A 21,641-nucleotide genomic window follows, 5' to 3' on the forward strand; every position below is an offset into this window, starting at 1 on the left:
TTGCCTCAATTGTTCCTAGGGTAGCGAGTTCCACATTCTAATCGCTCTCCGTATTAACATTATTTTACTGACTATCTTATATTCAATTTTCTTTATTTTGGTCCACCCCACAAGTGGAAACATCTTCTCTATCTTTACCCTATCAGACCCAGTCAAAAAGCTATAAATGCAGTGGGATCTATTGGTGGAAGTGAAGAGAATATGGTCAAGGCAGCTAAAAACACTGATATATATGGTGGGGCAAGGAGTGGTGGGGAGAGAGGGGGATGCATTGAAGATCACTGTCAAAACATGAAAATGTTACTTTCTCTGAAACATACTCTGCCTTTCCACTAAATCCCCTGAGTCCCTATCAAAGGTACTGACATCTTAGTTAAACTTAATCTAGATTCGAAAGAGGAGGTGACTAATGATGTGACTAACAGCAACTTCTCAACAGCTACTTGTTGGACCCTATCTGATCAATCTGCAAGTGGGAAATTATCCCTTGATTTCTGATACAATGGCTGTAATTGGATAGTTACCTTGTTATTAGCCAGAGGAGGGATAAACGTTTTGTATGGACATTGAGAATAGACTTTAATATACAATTCTTTGTACTTCATGCTCTTTATTCCACATCTCAGCAGCACGTGTAATGTATGTTGAACCGATACATACAATTAATTAGGCAGCAGTTAGAATATTGCGTTCAGTTATTGAAGCTCTCATTTAGAAAGGATACCAAGACCATGGTGAGAGTGGAGAAGATAATTCCAGGACTGAGCGGCTTTAGTTATGAGGAGAGGCCAAAAAAAACTGGGGCTCCTTGTACAAGGATACAAAAGATTGAGAGAAGAAATGATGGAGTTGTTCAAAATGATTAAGTCATTTGGGAAAACTTATTTCTGGTCCGTGTCAACAACTAAAGAACACAAACCTATGACCATCATCAAATAATGAAAGGGGATGGTTAGGGGAGGCTTTTTTTTAAAGGATATGGAATGTTGTAGCAACCTTGATGATGGAAACAAATCCATAATAATCTTAAAAAAGAAGTGGATAAGAAATTGAAAAAGACATGGGGATAAGATTGTGAATAGTCCAGGGAGCTTGCATTCTAGCTGTAAAATTCTATCATTCAATGACCTCCTATTATTCTAAAACTATTATTCTGTATCAGTGTACTTTTAAAAAAATTTTTAGCTGTAGATTTTGCTGTAATAACAACATGAGGGCTATCAAAGTACTGTTATTGCATCAGAACATAAGAAATAGGAGGAGGAGTAGATCACATGGCCCACTGAGCCTGTTCTGCCATTCAATATGATTAGGTAAATCTGTCATCAACCTGTTCCATCCACACATGCACAGGTAAATCCAGAAATTATTGTCAGAAATAGCTTGCTCTTCCACAATGTGCACTGTAACAGTACTTGCATATAAATTTAGCATTAAAATCATTATAATGGCATGAACTTAGAGAATTTACTCATTCCTTCCACACTTAAACATCAGGAAAAGTTAGGGCCAGTGCATTCAGGAGCAACTGAATTCTTGGAACATGAGAAGTGATAATACTGTTGAATAACCATTGTGACCCTGAAAAATTAATTTTACAAATGTGGAGTTTCATTCCCTCAGAAAAAAAAATTGCAGCATTTTTAAAAATAGAAATAAATTTCCCCTAGGCTTTCTGTTACCTCTCTCCCTTAATCCCATTTAAAAGTCCCAATCTTTATTTTGCTTCTTGTGCAATGAATTAAATATAATGTTTATTTTTCCTTAACTTCCTGGTTTGCAGTCTGCATGTCTCAGTGAGAATTCTTTAAATCTGACTGAAGAGCTTAGCTGATACCTGCCTGCTTCATAGGTGCCACAGATACCCTTTGCCATATAGAAACAGATGTCAGATTAGTAGAAATCTCCATTGACCAGTCTCTGAAAATCTGTTCACAAGGTGAATGGCGAAAGCCATTCCTTCACTGCTGAGGAGAAAATCCAGGAAGCACTATGTACTTCAGCTTATTCATTTGTATATGTCCCTGTATGTGTATTGTGCATGGTGTTAGGTGTATGCTGCATGCATTGTTATGTATATGCACTTTGTATGCATTTATATGTAGAGTGTACTGTGCATGATGGTTACATGTATAATGCAAATGTATACCATACATATTGAATGCGTTACTGCAAATCCACAGGTTATACATGTATGCAATTACTGTGTATAAAGCATTAACATACTCATGTTAGCGTGTATGCATTTCTGTGGTGTATATGCAAATATGTGTGACATGTTTGTGCTGGTGTCTATACATGGTACATATGTGTATGAGTATGCCTTTATATATTATATATCCATGTGTATTACTATTTTACAATTATGAGGTTGTTAAGATTATAATATTTTGGGGCTGTTTCTTTAAATTTAGGGTAAGTGAAGGAGATCATGTGACCTGTTTTACTGGTTGACAGTAAGCCTGAGTGGTTTGATTATTAGAGATCAAAGGAAGGCTTAGATTGTTTTGCTGTGAAGGAGGCATTTATGTTTGGAGACAATGGGCAGGATTTCCCTGCCTCGCCCACCATTGGAATCATCCAGTCCCACCGAAAGTCAATGGTCTTTTGGCTGGGTTGCCGAGCTTCCCAAAGTGGGTCCCACCACAACAAGACCAGAAAGTCCAAGCCAATGGCAGCTGTCTCATGAGTTGACCCTAAGTCTCCCAAAATCCCAGAAAGGCGTTATAGATATTGGGTTGTAAACAGTTGTGTTCTAGGCTGTCCTTGATTTCTGAAACAATGGCTGTAATTGGTTAGTTAACATGTTACATCTCAGGTGAAATGGAGTTGGGATCAAAGATAACTAAATCACATTTCTAACTGGGTGCAAGGCTAATGTGTTTCACATTGCCATGGGAAGCCATTTTGAGATCAGGTTGCAGGCTTCCCTACAAATCAATGAATATCACAGAGAGGCAGGCAGAGTTCTGTGTGGCCAGCAGAGAGAAAAGGCTGAAACAAAAACAGAATTACCTGGAAAAACTCAGTAGGTCTGGCAGCATCGGCGGAGAAGAAAAGAGTTGAAGTTTCGAGTCCTCATGACCCTTCAGCAGAACTGAGTAAAGTTAGGAGAGGGGTGAAATACTTTACTCAGTTCTGCTGAAGGGTCATGAGGACTCGAAACATCAACTCTTTTCTTCTCCGCCGATGCTGCCAGACCTGCTGAGTTTTTCCAGGTAATTCTGTTTTTGTTTTGGATTTCCAGCATCCGCAGTAGTTTTTTGTTTTTATCTCTGAGAGAAAAGGCTGCTTGACTTTGCAGCTGAATGTGGGAGGGAGACAGTCTCTAGCTGAAGAGACGCAGCCTCCAGCCTTCTAAGGATTCTGGGAGGTTTGTCCTGGGGTGACGATGGGAAGAAGAATCATCAGAACAGGCTTTACTGCTGGTGATGGATTTAAGGAACGCTCTGAAAACTGAGGAAAGCACCTGGAGATGATCACCCAATGTTACTATTAGCTGAAACGGGGATACATAAACCTATTGGAAACTGGGAGCAACTGTGGACTGTTTGCTAAAAGGACTATAATTCTGTGGAGACTGTGATGGGTGATAAGTATCAAAGGGGAATGTCACTTTCTGTAGTGAAAGATAAGTTGCCTACAAAAAGAACATAGGGCTGAATTTTCCAAGCCCGCTGGTGGTGGGTGTGATAGGTGGCTTACGTGGAAAATATGGCGCAACCTGCTTCACAAGGTCACCACCATCCGCCCAGCCCGCTAACAGCAGGCCACATTGCCCGCCGTCAGTCTGCAGGGAGCTCATTGTAATACATCAGCATACATCCCACCAGGCTCTTGGAACCCCGCCATATCGTCCGTCCACATTGGCGGGAAAGCAGGCCAACGTGTTTCGCAACTGCACACAGACAATGTTCATTTGGCGGCCTTCACTTTGGGTGAACTGAGGTGAGTGAACAGCAGCGTCCTCCATAGCTCGTCTGTTGTTGACAGGCCTCAGGAGCCCCGGGGGGCTGGGGGGAAAGTGCTGGCCAGCCTTGGAGGTGACTGCTGAGGGAGGGAGTGTGTCCAGGCAAGTGCTGGTCAGCCTTGGGGGCAGCTACTAAGGGGTGGGCGCTGGGGGGTGGTGTCCGGGAGCAAGTGCTGGCCAGCCTTGGAGGTGACTGCTGAGGGAGGGGGCGTGTCCACGCAAGTGCTGGTCAGCCTTGGGGGCAACTGCTAAGGAGGGGGGTGAGGGGGGTGGTGTCCGGGAGCAAGTGCTAGCCAGCATCAGAGGCGACTGTTGTCAGTGTGGGCTGGGGGAGATCAAGTGCTGCCCTGGCACTGCATCCAGCGCACAGGCAATCGAGGTGGGGGGGCAGGGTAGGTGAGGGAAGCGGCTGCGCATTAGGGACGCCTGTATAAACTGACCATTCTTCTGTAACTGAGACAGATCAGGCACAGCCACAGTGATATGATTGGGGTCAGGTTCCTAGCCTGCCCGCCCACGCAAGAAACATGGAGGCACCAAAGGGCCACCAAGTTCTGCATACATTACACACCCCGACACTGACTTCGAGTTTGCCACCACTTTTTTGGACCGCGGACACATTGTACACTCTCCTCGCCAACACTGGCCATGTAGCTGTCACTGCTGGAGGGACTCACAGCCCCTTCCAATCTCAGCATCCCAGTTTGGACCAGTGTCCCCCATGTCACAGATTGACAGGGCAGCCATGCAGCGCACTCACCTCTGGCCATCCAAGGGGTGACCAGCACTCTCCGGGAAGCATTAAGGGGCAGTCACACAGGGCCAGGGAAGGTGCTAAGTACAGCCATGGTAACCATTTCTCTCTCTTTCATGCTGCAGGAGGACCATGTCAGGATCAAGGATCCTAGTGACCTAGCTGTGTGCCTGATGGCCTACAGAGACCGTAGAAGACGGAGGAGAGAGAGACTGTGTCTCTTGGTTGCATGAAGGCAGGAGCAGAAACCTCATGGAAAAGGGGCAGCAGGGGCTTTCGCACACACTGCCCAGGAGCGACAGTGAGCCGTGGCTGGTCTGTGCCTCTTGACACCCAGGGTCTATAGACACCACCTGCCATACCTGAAGATGACTGAGAACCAGTGTCACCGATGACTGCGCATGTCTAGGGACCTGGTCGCTCACATTTGCCACTTACTGCAGTACCTGGCGCCAAGGGGACATGGAGGGCATCCACTGCCAGTAGCTGTGAAAGTGACCGCGGTGCTCAATTTCTATGCCAGTGCCTCCTTTCAGGGCTTCACAGGGACCTCTGTGGGATTTCACAATCCCCCACCCACAAATGCATCCATGAGGTCACGGATGCCATCTTCTCCATGGCACACAACTTTGTGCATTTCGCCTGGGACCGGGACAGCCAGGATGTAAGGGCCATTGGATTCGTCCTGATCTCGGGATTCCCGTAGATGCAGGGTGCGATTGACTGCACTCATGTGACGCTCAGGTCTCCGTCGCTACACTCGATGAATTCATCAACCACAAGGGCTTCCACTCACTGAATGTGCAGCTGATGTGCGACCACCTGAAATGCATCCTGCAGGTATGCACATGGTTTCCAGGGAGTGTCCACGATGCCTACATCCTGAGTCACTCGCAGATCCCTGCAGTCTTCCAGGGTCCACAGGGGCTGCAGGGTTGGCTCCTTAGGGACAAGGGCTACCCACAGAGGCCGTGGCTGATGACACCCGTGTGGTGGCCTCAGACTGCAGCAGAGCGACGCTATAATGAGGCTCATGCAGCAGCTCACAACTTGATGGAGCAAACCATCGGGATGCTGAAGATGCAGTTCCGGTGCCTGGACTGGTCTGGTGGTGCCCTGAAATACAGTCCACAGAGGGTGTCACACATCATCGTCATCTTCTGCACCCTTTACAACCTGGCCCTGCGACGGGTAGTCGAGCTGGCTGAGGAGGATGGAGGGGCTGGAGGCCTCCTCGGATGAGGAGGACGCCGATGGGGATGAGGGTGAGGAGGTCCTCAGTGGTGACAATAGCAGGGATGAGGCCCCCGCACTGGCCAGATGAGGCAGGCGCACTCAGGAGGCCCCCATAGCTGCCAGATTTGTGGAGGATGATGAGGACATGCAGTGAGGTGTCCCCATAGACTGCAATGCCCTGTTTGTGATGACTTTGGCGGGTGTCCTCTGGAGGGCCGAGACTTGGTGGGCTCCAGCCTGCTTTCGGGGTCCTGCTGTGTGGCAGAGGCATCCTCCTCAGCCTGTGAAGCTGGAGCTGTGGAGGTCACAGGAAGAGGGGATTCAGTTGGGCTGGTCACTCCCAGAATCACCTGGGTGGTTGGCCCCAGAGTGTGGACCTGCTGATCCTCCTCCATATGGGTGCCTGAGAGTGCCTGGCTGACTCTGTGAGCGGAAGGGGTAGCTGGAGTGAAGTCGAGCTGCCCAGCACCCCTCTCGCGTACACACTGTCGGAGGCCAACTATGGCATCAGCGATGGAGTTCAGCCCGCGCAGCAGTGCAGGAGTGACGTCCTGCACCAAGGTCTCCATGGCGGACACCATCCTGCCAGTGTTGATCTCGGTGCGTTGCAATGCTGGCGCTATCACCTCAGCCTGAAGACGGACGGACTCCTCCATCGTGCCTTGCAATCTGAGGAGTGCAGCGGACATCCCTTCCTGACGTTCCCGAGCTTGCCTTTGCAGCTCCAGCAACTGTGACATGACCGAGTCCAGAGGCTCATCATCTGGCTCGGACTCAGCAACGTTTCTGGCCTACAGCAACCCTCCGAGTGCCGGGAACCTGGGAAGTCCCTGCCTCCACCTGCTGTGGATCAGATGGTGCAATATGCTCACCAGATTGTGATCCCGAGGCTACTCTAAAGCTCGGTCCCACTGAGGTGTGTGTCTCTGCGCTGGTGGAGGGTGTGGGTGAACGCTGTGATGGGACTTCAGGGAGGGTGCCTCCAGATTCCTCTTCAGAGGTCCCTGTGGGGCTTGATTGGAGGCCCTGGGTCATGGACTCTGTCTGCTGTTTCTCAGATGTGCCTGTGAAAGCAAGGGGAGATAATTAGTGCAGGGCAGTGGCCTGTGAAACAGGACACATCACTCACAGCATGGGTTGTCTGATGGATGTTGCATTGCTGGATCCTCACTTGGTAGAGCAGCGTTGACCTCACCATCAGCACAAGACCAGTCCCGGTCATTGCCAGCCAGCTGGATGGCTGTTTTTTAGAATTCTGTCAGAACATTGATCTCTGACACCCCTCCACCTGTCTGCAACCTTTCTCTCCTGTTTTGTGCCAGTTAGTCCTGCATGGATAGAGATGGGGAGAGTGTATCAGGACACCTGCCAGGCCAGATGATAAATATGCCTGGCCTGTCTGGGTGGTGAGTGGTCCCATGGATGGGATGAGAACAATGAAGGTATGTGTGAGAGAGTGAATGGTGATGTCCCTTGCACTGACAGTGAGTGAGGGCCCTGTGGATGTGTGATGGGTTTGTGAGTGTGTAAGTTGGGAGTGATGAAAAGAGTGACTTACCCTGGCAGGACAGAGTGGGTCATTCATTCTTTTGCGGCATTGGGTGACTGCCCTCCTCTGTAGGGGGTTTGCGCTGACCACCGCTGCCACCACTTCCCATGCTGGGTGGGTGACTTTGCTGCCCATCCTGCGGCCAGAGCAGGGGTCCCGGCGGGGCCTCCACAGCATCAAGCAGTTAGTCGATGGACCTGTCGTTGAAGCGGGGGGGGTGCTGCAGTCTTTTTTCCTTTGCTGGCCATGTTTCCCGGGCAGCGGTGGTGAGCTGGTGGCGATGAGTGCTTCACTAGCAGCTGCCTTATAAAGATGGCAGCCAGCGTGAAACAACAGGGGTGGCTGATGGCAGGCAGGTGAATGGCAGCCCGGTCGCCATGCAAACGGCGTGTTTTGTGGGAGTGAATAAATAATGAGGCGGGCTCGGGACATTATGGCGTGAAAACCCGCCATTTTCATCGGCAGATAGTACTCCATTTTATCCGGCCGCTACCGCACTTAGTGCAATTCTGGGAAAATACCAGCCATAATGTTTAGTCAATGGTTTTTTTTAGTCATTTGTTGTAGTAAAAGTTTTAAAATATGAAATCTTGCTCTGTCATCCTTTCAGCTATTAATTGGAAGTTTAAATTTATTTTTAAATGTTATTGATCTCTATGGAGATTGTAACACCATGGATGTATGTTAAAGTATTACTGTGCTTGTACACATTTTAGGGCATCCTGAATCATGAAATACACACTAAATGTAGGTTCTTTCTCTATACACTAAGTACATGTGCTTACTGTCATACTGTCAACATGAATTACACACTGACTCCATCTAATCACTCAAGAGTGATCTGGAGTATGAAATACGTGTATATATTGCTATATATATGTATATAATACATATACGCGCACATGTAGTACTGGAAATGTGATTATCTATTAATGTGTGTGTAAATGGCATATGCATATATATCATTTTCTGCATGTACGGGGTATATATGTTCAGATATAATATGATTTATGCATTATCGAGCACCAAACACTTCACAATCTCAGAATAAAATGTTGGCCATTTAGGACTGAGGTGAGGAGAAATTTTGACTCAAATTTTTACTTAAAGTGTGGTGAAACCTTGAAATTCTCAACCCCAGAGAGCTGTGGATGTTCAGTCGCTGAATGTATTCAAGGCAGAGGTTGATTGGTTTTTAGATACTAAAGGAATCAGGAATATGGGAGGGTGGAGTTGAGGTAGAAGATCAGCTACAAACTTATTGAAAGGCGGAGTGGAATCAGACAGAAGAATGACTTACTCCTGTTCCTATGTTACAGTGCACGTGTCACATAAGCTGTACTTTATCACGCGCGGAGGCTGCAGCATTTATTTTCTTTTTTCTGGCCACTTAATATGGATACTTGGCTTTGTAAATAGGAGCTTTGAACACAAAAGAGGCTATTCCAAACCTTTATGAACTTCTGGCTGGGCTTCAGTGTTGTGTACAATTATGGGCACACCAGTATACTTTTGCCTGTGACATCTTTTGATTATCTGCTCCTATCACTGCTTGCTTGTCCGTACAACCACCCTCCCCCGACTTCTCTCCCCACCCCCCACAACCTTAAACCAGCTTAAATTTCACCCCTCTCCTATTTTTACTTAGTTCTGTTGAAGGGTCATGAGGACTCGAAACTTCAACTTTGTTCTTCTCCGCCGATGCTGCCAGACCTGCTGAGTTTTTCCAGGTATTTCTGTTTTTGTTAAGTATACAAAGGGTGCCAAGGCCTTGGAGAGGATACAAAAGAGTTTTACCATGTTGTTACCAGAGATGAGCAATTTCAGTTATGTAGAGTTTCAAGGAGTTGGAATTGTTCTCTGTGGAGCAGAGAAGGTTAAAAGGAGACCTACTAGGAGGATACAAAATTATGAAAGACATTGATGCAGCAAGTAGGGAAAATTTGTTTCTTTTGGTAAGTGAGTTGTTAATCAAATCTCATTGATTTAAAATAATTGGAAAATGAACAAAAAGGGAAATGAGGAGAAATTTCACATAACATGTTATATTACAGAAAGCCAGATGGTGAAGGATAGAAATGAAGCCAATCTTTACACAGTTCTATAAGCTTTTATTTACAGAAATATACATTACAAGCATATGCCTCCTAACCGCAACAACCATAGTTTCAGTCTGTTCCTCTTTATAAGGGCACAAGTGGATCCCCAGTTTGTGTCCACCACCTGCATACAATTAAATACAATTTCAATTAGCAACACACAGAGTTGCTAAGATCTGGAAGGCACTATCTGAAAGAATGGTGAAAACAGATTCCAGAGAAATCTTCCAAAGAAACAATTGGACATAAGTTGAAAAGGATCAATTGTATGGGGGAAAATCTGGGATGTGGAAGCAAACTGGACAGCTTTATCAAAGAGTTAGAACAGGCATGATGGACAAAATTGCCTTCCTCTTAGTTGTAAGATTCTATGATTTTAGATACAATTCTTATATATCCAATAGAGCACAGTTGTCACCACTGAACAACTGCAAATAAATTATAATTTCAGAAAAAGGTGAGGCAGAGCTGAACAGTGCACATAAAGGGGGTGAATTTCCTTGCCATTTCTGTCAATTTTCTTGTGTAATGATGTCAATCAACGTCTTGTGACAGGAAAATATAAAATAAATATTCCAAACGTGCAATAAATTTCCAGAGTTACTTTTCTAACCTACCTCTGCTTTGTGTGAGGAAAAGTATTTCACAGAAATTCCATTGAAATGCGCAGAAAGTTTCTTCCACATGATTAGTTGATGCAGCTGACTATTTTCTTTTTGCTTAATACTTTCACCGCTGTCTCTGGATGACAAGAAAGATTTGGTGGATCTTGGCCACTGCTGTACAGTGGTTATGTGCCTGCAGTAAATTATGAGAAGCAATTCTTCAGAGGAGAATGGGGAGAAAACAGTTTCTGAGTGGATTAAGTCGCTTGTGGGCAGACCCAAACTCGCTGAATAATATGCAGAGTAAAGGGTGTGACTGCAGATGATATTTACTTTCAATAATCTCTGCTTCCCTTTGATATTGTTAAAAGATCGCAAGGAAATGTCAGATAGCTTGTTAATCAACAGTCGGATCTAATTTGCAAAATATATTACATTTATAAACCATTAATGGGTGGGTTCAGGACAAGGGCAGAGGCAGAGATAGAGATGAGTAAAATTACGAAGTTGGAAGTCTGATTAATGGAGAGAATGTGGGGTCAGAAACTCCGTTCAGGGTCAGATAGGACGCTGAGGTGGTAAACATTCTGTTACAGTCACAGGCGTGCCAGGGAGGGAGATGGAAATGGTGGCAAGGGAACAGAATTTGCACCGAGATCAGAAAATCCCAGGTTCATTGTTGATCTGCACCAGGTTTTGCTAAATAGGTGCAGTGGTTCAGAGTAATTCACTGTGTGTGAAACACTTTGGAGACATAATCAGGCAATAAATGTATCAATGCAGATCATTCTTTCTTCCTTCTCAGCTGCTTTCAGTCAGGGCAACATTTCGGGTCTCGAGGGGGAGAAACAAGAGCCAACAACCCTTGGTTCCTGATGGAAAGTGTGCCTTTTGTAAATGTCAGATAAGAACAGAATTGTTCTCATGGTAATAGCTGCCAACACACAGTAATTTGGCTCACACATCAAGAAAGGTGACCTGGATAAGGTAGCTGAGGACATCTGACCCTAGCAATTATCAGGGTCTTCAGAGGGAAGGATAAACTTGGTGGGGGCAAAAAGCAGAGGTTAGATGAAAGATGGTTGGATGTGGAATAAAACATCCTCCATTGCTCCCCAAACTCAGACAAGCACCATGCTCTCTCCATTGCTGTGACCTCTCTGAGTGAGGTTGTTGACTTGCAGGCCATTTTCTGATGTGGCACAATGTCCACTCAGAAATACTCCAGCCAGCGCCGAGAAGAGACATTGCTCTCATTTCCCTAGGCTGGGTTCGATCCTCGGTCCTGGGGTTCAGATGAAAGGTCATCGACCTGAAATGTAAACTCTGCTTCTCTCTCCACAGATTCTGCCTGAATGGCTAAGTATTTCCAACATTTTCTGTTTTAATTTCTGGGTCCTGGAGATGAGTTGACAAATGTTTTGACCACTGTACCTTAAAATTATCATTAATATTATTTTTTATAAAGCTTATATAATTGTGAAGTAAATTTTTATTACCTTGTTTCTTTGTTGTAATATTTGAGGGAATGAGTTTCAAAGTAAAAAGATCAATGATGATTATGATATCACAATCGGTGGAGCCTGTGGTAAGATACGATGTCACTGGGAGCCATTCATGTCACGGATTTATAACCATATGCTGAATGTGAACTCTTAAAGATCTTATAATCTTATGATGTGAATCCAATGCTTCTGCCAGTGTAAAACATTGGGTGAGCTGAGAGTGACTGCCCAAGGCACCATTTGACTGAATGTGACATTATATTGGCTGACCAAAATTAAAGTCAATGGGAATCGGGGGGAAAGTTCTCCACTGGAGTCATATCTAGCATATAGCAAAATGGTTAGTTATGGTTGTCATATCCAGTCAGCTCAACCTTGGGACATCACTGCAGGAATTTCTAAGGGCAATGTTCTCAGCCCAACCATCCTCAGCCGCTTCATTAATGGCCTTCCGTCTATCATAAGATCAGAAGTTGGGTTATTCACTCCTCATTACATAGCGTTCAGTTGCATTCTCAATTCCTCAGCTAATGAAGCAGTCCATGCTCCCATGCAGCAGGATCTTGGCAACATCCAGGCTTGGGTTGTTCAGTGGCAAGTAACGTTCATGTTATGGTACATGTTTAAGAGCTGTGGTCATTTCCAATGTACATCAGTGTAATGGATGTGATGGAACATACTGTGTGACTCCTGCATGTTGGCATCCCGAAGAAGAGAACTGTCTGTAAATGGCTGAACCATCCTTGAATAAAGAATCAACAAACTGTGTTACTGACCCTGTATTGAGTAGTCAGTGCCTTTGTGTGAGTAGCAGTAGCTATCACAGAAGGTTACAGAACACAATAGTTCACACCACACAAGTGCCAGATGATCACCATCCAACAAAAGAGTGTAAGCAACTTACCCTTAATTTCCACCCTCATAACCATCACCCAATCCCCCACCATCAACATCCCTGGGGCCTCACCATCAGCAAGAAACTTTACTGGACTTATAAATTCTGTGACTGAAAGAGCAGATCAGAGGCTGGGTATTCTGCAGTGAGTAACTCACCTCTTGATTCCCAAGCGTTCTCCACCACCTACAAGGCACAGAAATGTGGAATATTCTTAACTTGCCTGGCTAAGAGCAGTCCCAATAACACTGGAGAAACTCACACCATCCAGGACAAAGCAGCCCACTTGATCGGTGCTTCAATCACCTTAAATGTTCACTCCCTCCACCAACAGTAACAGTGCACCCCGGCTGCAGTGTGTACCATTTAAGAATGACCAATGCGGCATGTGTCCATGCAAATGGATGTATGAACGAGAGGACCACTCATCTGCAGCCCTCCAGGATGGGATTCACCATGGCGGAGTGGTAAGGGGAGAGTAGGGGGTAAACTGATACTCGGTACAGGGCTTCCCATTGGCTGAAATAAGCAAAGAATGTGTTGATTGGATGGATCACTGCAGCTTGTTCACAGATCACATCAGGCACAAAACAACCCTGCCCTTCTACCAAGCTGAGGAGGAACTGGCACAGGGTAGCACATGGCCAAGAGCAGCAATGGCCAGAGCAGCAAGAGGCAGCAGCGCCGGAGCCTTGAGAAGCACAGGATGCTGGCAACCAGGGGCAAGTGTGACGGGGAGCATTGGCCTGAAATCAGAAATATCACAAGTGCTGCAGCTACCTGCTGGTGAGTGAGAGGGCAATGCCAGAAGTGCCTTAGGATGTTCTGGGATGTGGCTAATCACATATGCCAGCTGCTCCATGAAGCCCTGTGCCCACAAGGTCTGGGATGCAATCCCATGCCGGTGGCATTACAAGTGACAGTGGCCCAAAACTTCTTTACCAGTGCTCTACTGGTGACCTGTGCGGAACATCCCAGTCTGCCATGCACAAGTGCACCCAGAAGGAGAGTGAACCAGGATATAGCTCCCGATTTATATATATGATATAGGATATAGCAAATAGCTCCCTATTTGGGGCATCATTAGGGTTTACTTTCATTGACCTTGGTTTCTGGTGGTTGAAATAAATGGTGCTATTTCACGTTAGCTCTGTTGGCAGTGTGATTCTTTGCATGTGTCAACCTGTATTGAAACACATCCCACCTGCACCAAGTGCGTGCAACAGTACCTGCAGAACACTGTATACTGCCGCGGGCACCTGGAAGGATAATTGATTCTGTGTCTTGGCTCCAGCAAGCCCATGTGCATGCAACATTGAAAGCCACATGCAGTCTTATTTCAGCGGTGATGCATTCATGTCACCCTGACACCTCCTCCAAATGGAGACAATGCCTTGCAGAAAACTCTGTCAGGTGGACTTAGGGACATAGGAACATAGGAAAGGTCAGCATGCGTAGGCCATTTGGCTCCTTGAGCCTGCTCTGCCATTCATCTAAAACAGGGCTGATCTAACTCATCGCCAATTTCCCTCACTATCCCCATATCCCTCGACATTGTTATTGAGAAAACTAATGATCTATTAGTTGAACATAGTCAATGACAGCACCTCCACTGCCATATGGCGTGAAGATTTCCAAATACTCAGCATCCTCTGGATGAAGAAATTCCTGTAAATCTCAATCCCAAATAGTCTACCCCTTATTCTGAGACAGTGCCCCCTGGTTCTGGACAGACCAGCTAGGGAAACATCCTTTGTGCATCTATCCTGGAGAGCACTTTAAGAGGTCTTTATGCTGCACTGAGATCGCCTCTCATTCTTCTATAGGCCCAGTCTTCTCACTCTCACCTCATTGGACAACCCCACAGTCCCTGGAATCATTCTGGTGAGCCTTGGTTGCAATCCCTTTAGGGGAGGTCTGTCCTTGCCTAGGTAAGGAGACTAACACAACACACAATATTCCAGGTGCAGTCTCACAAAGACTGTAGGCAACTGCAGCCAGAATTCTTTAATCTTACACTTACTTTTCTCTTCCCCCAATGGAGGGAAATTTCTCCCCCAAGTTTCTGTGGATTTCTCATCGCCCCCCCAGAAGCTTGTCACACCATGAGCCAACTGGTCTCACTGAAACCCTGCCTTTCTCAGGAGGGCTTCCTATCTCCATGTTCGAAGAACTTGTCTTGGAATTCTCTCCCAAACGATGCTTTCACTCGGACATCTCCAACAAGGTACACCTCCAGGGTTTCAAACTTTCTTTCAAATGTGCCTTTAGCCTGGATCTCTACATAGATTCGAGCTTCACCTTCTACACACACTCTCTCAGATATTCAGCCATGCCAGGCAGAACACCACTGCTCCAAAAGCCCATAGTAAGGAATCACCAACCTTCAGCTGCCTCTGCGGATCTTCTGGCTTCTCTCAAGCCCACTTTGCTTTAAGTCTGCTGCCTGCAGCTCTGTCTCTTTAATTTGGAGACTTTTCTTCAACTCCTTACATTTGATTCCACTTAACAGGACCTTTTTCAGATTCCTGTTCTTGCCCCTTGACTTAATGTCTTTCTGGGGCCTGTTTCTGTCCCACTCCCTGGTTTTGGGAGCTTCTTCTTTGTTTTGGGATCTGAATTAAAGAGACAGAGCTGCAGGCAGCAGACTTAAAGCAAAGTGGGCTTGAGAGAAGCCAGAAGATCTGCTGAGGCAGCCGAAGGTTGGTGATTCCTTACTATGGGCTTTTGAGCAGTGGTATTCTGCTTAGCATGGCTGAATATCTGAGGGACTGTGTAGAAGGTGAAGCTTGAATCCATGTAGAGATCCTGTGTCCAGCTTCTTCTGGCACTTTCTTCTGAATGGTGTTCTCCTCTAGGTCACCTGACCCTCTTTTTGTGCTGTTTTACTTTCGGGTCTTCTTTCCCTCCTGGTGCAGAAACAGTTTCCAACAAAAAAAAGGAACAAATCGTGCATGTGCGCAGGGTCGTTTACCAGCCTGAAGATGTAAACATGCACCAACTGCGCATTTTGCGGCCATTCTCTGGCCTGTGCACGTGCAGAACTTGAAGATCATAAAAAAAAATTGAATGACGCATGTGCGGCCATTCCAAGGCCAGCACATGCGCAGAGACCACCAGAGACATCTCAGCAGGGGCCTGGTCTCCAGCAGTCCTCAGAGCGTCAGAAACCTCAGGTGTCATTTCAACTGTCAGCTGTAGACCCGTGTCAGTGATATGCCCACCAGATTGTGACCCGAGCATTCTCTGGAATGTGCACCCACTGAGGTGACTGTGTCTGCGCTGGTGGAGGCTACAGGTGAAGGCCGTGATGGTGCTTCCTCTGACTATGAGTCATCATCCTCAAAGGAGTGTTTGAGGCGGAGGTGGAGCTCGGGGTGGAGCTGGGGGTGGAACTAGGGATGGAGCTGGGGGTGGAATTGGGTGTGGAGCTGGGGGTGGAGCTGGCTGGGGATGGAGCTGGGAGAGGAACTGGAGGTGGAACTAGGGATGGAGCTGGGGGTGGAATTGGGGGTGGAGCTGGGGGTGGAGCTGGGAGAGGAATTGGGGGTGGAGCTGGGGGTGGAGCTGGGGGTTGGAGCTGGGAGAGGAATTGGGGGTGGAGCTGGGGGTGGAGCTGGGGGGTGGAGCTGGGAGAGGAACTGGGGTGGAGCTGGGAGAGGAATTGGGGGTGGAGCTGGGGGTGGAGCTGGGGGTGGAGCTGGGAGAGAAATTGGGGGTGGAGCTGGGAGAAGAACTGGGGTGGAGCTGGGGGTGGAGCTGGGAGAGGAACTGGGGGTGGAATTGGGGGTGGAGCTGGGGGTGGAGCTGGGAGAGGAATTGGGGGTGGAGCTAGGGGTGGAGCTGGGAGAGGAATTGGGGGTGGAGCTGGGGGTGGAGCTGGAAGAGGAATTGGGGGTGGAATTGGGGGCGGAGCTGGGAGAGGAATTGGGGGTGGAGCTGGGAGAGGAATTGGGGGTGGAGCTGGGAGTGGATTTGGGGGTGGAGCTGGGAGAGGAATTGGGGGTGGAGCTGGGGGTGGAGCTGGGAGAGGATTTGGGGGTGGAGCTGGGGGTGGAGCTGGGAGAGGAATTGGGGGTGGAGCTGGGGGCGGAGCTGGAGGTGGAGCTGGGAGAGGAATTGGGGGTGAGTTGGGGGTGGAGCTGGAGGTGGAGCTGGGAGAGGAATTGGGGGTGGGCTATCTCCTTTTCTTTGGCTGCTGGTACCTGGAGTGGAGAAGAGAAAGAATTAAGTGACGATTATGCACACTCCCTTCTCTAAATAATATCTCATTCATTATTCCTGTATGTTGTACAACCAGGTGAGGAGGAGTGAATTGCCTCCCCTCTATTCAGCCTCCTTGGTTGGTCACAACAAAGGTTTTTAAATTTCTTTTCCTTGCGGATGCCTTTTATGTTTTAGGTTATCCATTTGGCTTTGTCCGGCGAACGCTAGCTGTGCCCTTGATATTAACATATTAGTTGATGCTTGAAACAATATAGGCAGAGAAACTGATTAACTGAACAAACGCTGGTGGTTTATTGGAACTAAGAACAGAGCACTAACACCACGTGTGCTTCTTCAATCACCTCCAGCTCTAGACTTACAGTTACCCAAGAAGCCCGCGCTGTGTAGCGATTGGTCAATACAGTCACATGGTCAACTAATTATATTCTCTTAAAGGTACATAGCACTCTACCTTACCACAATGCCTTGTCCAAATCCCAAATGTATTTTTTATTATCTATGCAGTGAACAACAAGGAGCCAATCATGAGGTTTTCTTGATCAAAGAAAGAACAAGTTTATTAGCTACTAAATCCGAGGGAAAATATAATAAAAGAAGTGATGTTACACACACAGGTATCAGAAGGAAGGAAAGTTTGAGTCCAAAATTTAAAAGAATATACAGTTAAGTCCTTTGCTTGTCCTTGAGGCATAGGTTGTTGAACGTTGCAGCCATTTTAAGTTAGTTGGTTCCTTTACAATCCTGGAGTTGAACTGAAGTCCACATAACTGCATTTGCTGGAGACAATTTCCTGTTTTTTTTTAAATTCATAATCCATCTCCCAGAAATCAATGAGTTTCTCCTGAGGTTCTGTCCTTTGGACATTCACTATCTCTAGTGGTGGATTTTTGTAGCGATAGGGCCATCCTTAACTTAAGAGAGAAAGATTTTCCTTACTGCTCCATTAGCAGCTTCTCCAGATTCCTCTGCCTATGCTTGGCAAACCCGATTCCTAAAATCTAGCTTGCTGTATATTCCAACAGAATTCGATTACCATGTCTGCTGTAGTTATTGTTGCAGAACAGGGGGTTTGAGTGTCTGCTGGTGGTATATCCTGGCTGGCTGGGGGTTCCCCATTGTCTTGTTGGAGTACATTTGACTTAGGTCCAGCATTTTGCATTTTTAATATCTTCCTTAGTGTTGGATTTCGATGTCTCTCTCTCTCTCTCTTCACACATCCTTGTGGGTGGGGGGGTTGGGTAGCGATGGGTGTTGTTTGCTTTTCTCACCTTGGAAGATGGTCCTCACGTTTTTTTTTAAGCAGTTTGTACATCTCGTTTCAAATTACAGGGTTTCAGTTGAAGGCTTTTTTTAAAAAAAATCATTTTTCAAAAAATAAAGAGTTGTGACTTTATGACACTGCACATCTGACGACAGCAGCCAGGAGGCGCACTCACTGGTTTGCTGGGAGAGTCCTGTCTTGCAATCTGCGCCTGCTTGGCCGCTGTCCACCCCAGCAAGTCTGGCGGCCTCCTCTCTGAAGTGGGTAAGGATCCTAATGCCTGGAACTCCTCCCCTGGTCCCTCCTGTTGTGAGCGTTTTTCTCCTGCAGACAGACAGAAGGTTTAGGTGTCATCCCAATAGGTGCAGGGGCAGTTTATGAGCCTGTAACAGCTCCTGAGCTCTTCCCAGTAAGCGTTTGACGCCCACTCTGCCCTGCAGCTGACACAACATTGACAGCATGAAGTGGCTGCCACACATTCAGTCCACATATTCTACCTGCTGCTGGGCACTGCATGCAATCCTCCTGACATCCCTCAGCATTCGCACAGTTACATTGCTTGATGCCCTCATGAGTGTCACTTTGCAGCACATGCCACTTACCCTTGCAGAGCAAAGCAGATTATTCATCCACTTCCTGCACTGGAACCACGTTCAGCTGTGGGCGCCACTGGCACTGACCTGGGCAGCTACCTCCATTCAGGCCGCCTTGGGTCTAACAGGAAGGCCCCCTGCCAACCCTGGGAAACGGGACCTCCCACCTTTCCCAGGCAGCCTGGAGGAGCATCTACAGCGAGGTATCTCTGACCCTTGGGGCCACTCGTTGTCTGCCCTGAGACATATCCGGGGTGGCGGGGGGGTGGGGGCGGAGGGGGGGGGGTGTCGGAGGGGTGGGGGGGTGGAAGGAAATATCAAAAGGTTTGGCTGCAGCCCCTGGCGTGCGCTCAGAGACCCAGGTTGATGCTGATGGCTTGCACTGAGTGAGCCCTTTAAATATGGTGCCTGGAACTTTGAGCCCGTGAGGTAAGGGCAGGACCGTTGGCTTCCTGCCCATTCAGCTGCAGGATTCACGTGCTCCTCGCACATGCGTATCTGATGAGCTGACCAGATCGCATGTAGCCAGTCATCCTACCTCCGAGCAGGAATCACCTTCACTTCCACTCCTACTTCCCAACTTAAACTCCAGGCCCGAAGGTTCTGCCCAGGGAGCGGAACCTCTTGCAGTTGTGGTACATCTCCGCATTTAAACGTGATGCCCACAAAGCCGGTAGCGCCCTATACAGTGAGGAAGACCACTATACTGCCAAAGCCACATGCACACTCTGCCTTCTTTGCTCTGGTCAGAGAGAATGTTACGTACTCCCATCTCCTGATGTAAAGAGCGTCAGTCACCTCGCTCATACAGTGGGTGGCAAACTGGAAGATGTTACAGATGTTTCCTATTCTAGTCAGCAAGAATCCTGGTGCAAACAAGTCCATTGCTGGAGACACCTTCACAACCACTGGCAGCATTGATCTCACCTTGAAGGAGGCAGCAGAGGAACGAGTACTTTGATTGTAAAATGGAGGTGTCACATATACAGTTCTTGGCTTAGGTGGAGATAAATGAAACGCTCCCTGAAGACCACGGGTAGATAAGGCCCCCTAATGAGAGCTTTTCACCCCATACCCACCCCCCCCACCCCCACTCCTCCCTCTTCCAGCACATTGTCGTCCTCTGCTCAATCTCCCTGTCATCCTGCAGGCCAAGTGAGACGGTAACTCCAGCACACATGACTGGGAGCGAGTGAGAACCAAGGCCTTCCCTACATGCAGCATCGCTCTCTGTCAACTTCGCCAACTTTAAACTGCTCTAGAAAACTCTGTGCGTCCACAAGCTCAGAGTCAATAGGAATCAATCAACACCTAATCTGAAAGTGATTGATGATCCCTTTAAATATTGAGGAGTGCTCCCTGCTGCTGCATGATCAGCTGTGCAAGGTTAAGAGAGGGCAGGAGCTGGAAGGGCAAGATTGAAAATGGCAGTGCTGTATCAGATCAGTGTTTCACACTGACTGACATCACAACTTGCCTACTCTGCATATTCCTGGTACGTACTCCAAACATCCTCATTAACCCCCTCAGCAAAATGGCATCTAGCACTTTAGTAGCAAGTGCTACTCTTCTCCAACCAAAATGGCATCTGTAAATTGTGTTGTCCTCTCTTTTCTCTCTGTGTTTTTTCCCTTTCTCTCCCTGATCCCCCCAGTTGTTCTCACATATTTCCCAGCATTTTTGTTGCCCCTGATGCAGTCATCCTTATGAGCAGGAACAAAGTGGTGTAGTTCAAATAGCAGGGAGACTAGCAGAACCCAGGTAACATAGCCTGATGTCTCACAGTCACCAGCAGCAGTGCCCGGGAGATCGATCGCCCATTCAGGTAGAAAGTGAGGGGCTTGGGAACCCGAACAGCAGCTATCCTACCCAAAGTGTGGGCCTTGCAAATGATTCATCCTGCCTCCTTCCCCAATTTTCCAGTTCTTTCTATTATGCATGACTGCTTCTCCACAATATCCATTTCTCAGAGGCATACACTATTTAAGTGAGGAAGGCTGTTTGCACCATTCTGATACAACGATTGCATCCCATTCAAAAATAGAAACTAAAATGTCAACTCCCCTATCTTTATCCCGCCTAGAATTCTGATCTGAAAAGTCTATTGATGTACTCCCCTCCATCCCCTTCTGAGTTTATCCCTCTCCTGCCTCAGACTATTTGCTCACTTGACTTTGAGCCTCGAGCCCTACCTCCTATCTCTGTCGTGCATCCTGCAGTTCCTTGGCAACATTCTTCTTGTCCACCATTTTGCCAGTCCCATCACACCCTCGATTTTGAGTTGATCAGAATATTTTAAAGAGAGTGGGACCAACAAGCACTGCTGCATTTGTGAGTGAGCTGCCAGTGAATGGGATGGCGATGAAGTAGGGGACCATGGGAAAAGACAATGGGCGGAATCGTCCCAGGCTTGCACTAACTGTGATAGTGGGTGGGAAAAAGAACGTTTTAACCGCCAGCCACAATGGTGGCTTTTCACGCCATATCATCCCAATCCTGCCTCATTAATTATGCATTCCCGGGAAGCACGCTGTTTTGATGGTGGGTGGGCTCTCATTTGCCCACCACGCCATCGCCTCGCCACTTCCTCACGTTGGGCGCCATATGTAAAGTGCAGCCGCACGCTCACCCCTCAGTGCTTCCTGCTGCACAGAAGACATGGCCCCAAAAGACAAAAAGACTGCAGCCTCCTAATTCAGTAACTCTTCCCTGGACTGCCTTTTGGATGCCCAACGTGATGACCTCACCCGTGCTCTGGTCACAGGAGATCCAGCGATCTCACCACTCTGGCTTGGTGGGCGATGGCGGTGATGATCGGTGTCAATGCTGCACAGAAGAGGTTGGCCATCCAATGCAGAAAGAGGATGAATGATCTCATCCATGCTACCAGGAAGACTGCCTCCTCAGCCCTCACCATCTTGAGGCCAGTGGCACAGATCAACTTATG

At 47.4% G+C, this 21,641-nt stretch overlaps 1 protein-coding gene across 1 annotated transcript in view; it reads left to right on the forward strand.

Moving 5' to 3' along the window:
* Nucleotides 1-21,641, forward strand: part of LOC144685421 (uncharacterized) — a 222,521-nt gene that overhangs the window by 124,132 nt on the left and 76,748 nt on the right. The gene's annotated exons all lie outside the window — the stretch shown is intronic.

This window comes from Cetorhinus maximus, chromosome 10, assembly GCF_964194155.1.
Source record: "Cetorhinus maximus chromosome 10, sCetMax3.hap1.1, whole genome shotgun sequence".
NCBI lineage: Eukaryota > Metazoa > Chordata > Chondrichthyes > Lamniformes > Cetorhinidae > Cetorhinus > Cetorhinus maximus.